General features: G+C 37.7%; 1 long non-coding RNA gene across 1 annotated transcript; it reads right to left on the reverse strand.

Moving 5' to 3' along the window:
* Window positions 1-1,715: 1,715 nt before the first annotated feature.
* LOC106937689 (uncharacterized) lies at window positions 1,716-3,779 on the reverse strand. The gene is made up of 3 exons (XR_001422439.1): window positions 3,602-3,779; window positions 1,876-1,947; window positions 1,716-1,780 (listed from the first exon to the last, which is right to left on the reverse strand). It is a non-coding gene; the product is annotated as an uncharacterized LOC106937689 (long non-coding RNA).
* Window positions 3,780-4,223: the final 444 nt, after the last annotated feature.

Genomic DNA, 4,223 nt, shown 5'->3' on the forward strand with positions numbered 1-4,223 from the left:
ACTCTGCACCATTCTGACAAAATATTTATCTCTTCAATGCACAGGCAGGATAGTAGGTTGGTGTGTAGGCATTAAATTACATTTTATGTTCTATTGAAAGTGGTGCACAGGGACTTAAATACTATTTCAGAAAATCTTACTCTGCTACATTTACTGCTTACTTGGGATTTCTCTGCAGAATATGAATATTGCTCCCACATGCCAACCCCCTACGCAACATTCTTTTGCACGTTCATTATCGTCAATAAGTCAAGTATATTCCATCTCTCATCATCATGCGATGCTTTCCGACCACAGCACCTTTTTTTTGCAATGTAAACCAATTTATTTCTCCCCTCTTTGCAGATAATATTAAACAATGCCTTAAGAGTGGAGGCCGTCTGAATGGGAATGATTTATTACAAATAGAGAAGTCTGTTTGTTGGTTTGCAGAGCTCTGCAGTGTAAAATAAGCTCATTTATATTCTATATTGCTCAGGCTGCCTCGTTTAATATTCCTGTCAGCATTCTTATGCCATGCCTTCTGTTGGCTTTGCCTGTAATAAAGCCGCTGCCTATGAAGAAGTGTACAAACAATGTTAAACACATTTCATCAGATTAGCGCAAAGCACTTTGAATACCTTTTATAAAAAATAGCAGGGTCAAATGAGGGCACAGGGCTCACTTTGTGATGACTGATTTGATGAACAAAGAATTTGCTGAACTGAAAAAGATAAGCAGCATAAAAAGGTCTTACATCATATGAAAAGCAACCAGAATCAAAACATCTTAACACAAATATAAAAAAAAAATCAAAGCATTGAGGATCAATTATGTTGCTTTTTTTATTTTATTGGGATTTTATATGATATGACAACACAAAGCAGGGCATAATTGAGAAATGGAGGGGATTAAACAAGACATGCATATTTGTTAAGCCAGTTACTCTGATACCTCTCAATAAAAGTGTTTAACCAAATGCTTTCAGAAGTCACCTAACTGGAAAACAAAAAGCATCTGTGTGTAATTTAATATGTAAATACAGCTGTTCTGTGAAGACCTCTCAGATGTGTTAGAGAATAAATGACATCATGAAGACCAAGCGGGGAAAAGCTTATATTGGCAGGGTTAGGTTTTAAAACATTATGCCAAACTTTTAGCATTTCAAGTTAGAAAAAAGTAATGGAGGTAGGAGAATCTGTCAACAAAGCAACTAGTAGTTTCAGTAATTCCCCAAACTATAGCCTTTATGCAAGAAAGCCAAGGAGAAAGTCATTGTTGGAAAAATAGAAACATGGAGTCACTTAGTTCAAATGTGGCACTGAGCTGTTGTGTAATAAGAAAATAACATTCAGCCTCTTGGTGTATAATGGAGTCATATTTAAAACTCCAGCTCTAAAAAAGATGACAGCTTAAAAAGATACTGAAAAGTAACATTGGTATTGAAGAACGTATTGTCACTGAAAATATTATTTCTGAAATAAACATAATAAATGTATCTGAAGTGAAACAAAAACTGATCTTGAAACAAGATTAATAACTGCAAATTGTGAGAGAATGTGACTTAAATCATACTCTTATTAAATACCAAAATTTTTTTGAGGACTCAAGGGAAAGCTCATTGCGTCTATTGTTTCCTACATCAGGCAGAGACAATATAGCTAACAAAAAGAAGGAGCTTGTTAGGAATCTGAAAGTAATGTAAAAAGAGTATAAAAATAATATTGTGTGGACCAGCTTACCAGGTGATGTTCCTTGAACTCTGAAAGGCAGCTGCGCCATCAGTAGCACAATGCCACACCTTTTGGGAGCACAAGAGACTTCTATTCATTTGCACACTTTGCAAATGCCAGCAAAAAAGTAGCCATTAAAAACAGGATGATTCTCAGTTCCTACCCTCTTCAGATAGTATTCAAGGAGGCCAGACAGAGAGCATGATTTTTATTCAGGTCATCTGGTAGAGTCCCTCTGTGGATGGAAACAAAGATGCAATACAGTAACTAGTTTGCTTCCATTCTTCCCCACAACACTCTGCAAAGTGGTCTCACAGTTAGCATCATAATAAAGTCCCTTTTAATGGTGCAAATAAGGATATGAGAGGAAGTGAAGTGCCCAAGGGGACGGTTTTGTCTTCTGATGCGGTGAATGTTTTTTTTCTAATCAAATCTGAACACATGGCTGATGAGTAGGGGCCCTGTGCTAATTGGCACCGCTTGTCTGCTGGTGGTTGCGTGCCTTTAAGGACCCAGCAGCATCCTGTTGGTATTCAGGGGACTGCTTTGTGCTCCTGGAAGTGATGCCACATTATTAGTTGGAGGTACCCAGGATCCATCCACTTACTTAACAACGGGGTCTTTCCCTCAGCAGTAAGTGGGATCCAACCCCTCAGCTATGTGATAAACATCCCTTGAGATGATAGCTCTGGAAGGGTTTCAAGCTGAGAGCAACACTTAGGAACAAGCCAATCTTTGTGCTCAAAGCTAAATTGACAAAGAGTTTTTTAGAAGAAAAAAACTAATTATAGTTATAATTAACATTCTATCTAAAAGTATAACAGTATTTATTTTAGGAAAGTCCTACATTTGGATTTCGATGTGTTGTCCTTCTGATGAACTCAAAATTGCTCCAGTTTTGGTGTGTTGCAGTATTACAATAACATGAACCACCAAAGCTGTACAGAAATCATTTTTTTAAAAAAATCATTTGTACATGGTCACAAATGGAAGAGCTAGTTGTTTTCAGGTAAAGATTGTAGTCTGCCTGTAGTTTTAGCAATAACAGCAAAGGAGGTGAACAAAGACGTTCACTCCCTTCCAAATATTAAATTAACATTCGCCTGGTTCAACTCGACACTTCTCTCTTTTCAGTGGAGTATGGTACAATGCAGGCCATTTCCGGTATGTTTCATAGCATTGAAATATCATGAATTATTCCACAATGCTTAGCTTTTTAACATGAAAGTAGAGACAACCTCTCCATGTATGTTTTAGACAGTTATATCAAATTTCACCTATCATGAAATTACAACATGCTTTAGATTAAACAGTTAAATCTTTATCAAATATTAACTTTTAACAATTTTAATATTAACCAATAAACATAACGATTCTGTGCTTTAGTTCTGCTGGTGTCCATATGGTTATGTGTATTTGTTGCATGTTACATTGTGATCTTTATTGTTGTGTGTATAAAGTTATAGGCTTCCCCTGTCTGACTCTGCTGACTCCCACTCACATGTGACAGACATGTCATGTGGGCGGGGGATCAGGGGAGGACAGGGCCGGAAGAGGAGGGAGTTCGGGGGTGTTAGCAGGAAGCTCGTTCGGGGAAAGCAACGGTTTGTTGGAGGTGTCAGCTGCGGCCTCAGAAATAGCGACTCGTTTCTAATTACTAATAAACCCATTTGGCGGGACTACATGTGTGGTGTGCTGGCGTCATTACAATATTTTACTGGATAACATACTTAAACTCTAAAAGTCTCCAAAAATACTGCGACTGGTTTACTGGCATTAACTAACTTTTTACTATGCTAGATGAAGCTAATTATTAGTCAATTCGCTAACCAACTGCTCTACGCCGATAGCTTTGCTAGCTGTTAGCTTCATTTACCGATATTACTCACCGGAGTTTCCAGAGTAAGTAAACATTTATCCAGCTCCGTCAATGTCCGCGGTTCACTCAGCGATATCCCAACATACGGCACTCACTTCCCACACTTTATCCTCACTTCTCTCCTTTTTTATCAATAATTTTATACGTGCGTTTCTTTCTCTCTACTTCACGCGCTTCTCCAACATACACACACACACAAGCTGAAGATAAAGACTGCCCCCTACTGGTGCTGCCGAGAATAAAAAACACCGCCTCTTGTAGCGTTAATCTCTTAGTAATCACGCACTCTTGGTGTATGGGTTACAATAACATGCTATACAGTATTATAACATGAACACTGTGCAGTTATCAGAAATAGAGTACTCTGATCCAAGGGATGTGCAACTGAGTGGTATGATTTATTTGAAGACAACAGTCTATTTACAATTTATGAAAAATTAAAATGGTGCAGAAAAACAAATGTGCAATGTTATTTTAAAATAATTTAAACTCTGCAAATACCAGTAGGGATGTAAACACTTAATGAGTTTGTTGGGAGCACTGATGGTTATGGAGTCCAGCAGCTGCTCAAGGAACCAGCAAGATTGTATAAAATTCTTTAACAACATGACAGATCATGTTGTTAAAGAAAA

Source organism: Poecilia latipinna, unplaced genomic scaffold (genome assembly GCF_001443285.1).
Source record: "Poecilia latipinna isolate Pla-1442-1.1 unplaced genomic scaffold, P_latipinna-1.0 Scaffold2412, whole genome shotgun sequence".
In the NCBI taxonomy this organism is placed as follows: Eukaryota; Metazoa; Chordata; class Actinopteri; order Cyprinodontiformes; family Poeciliidae; genus Poecilia; species Poecilia latipinna.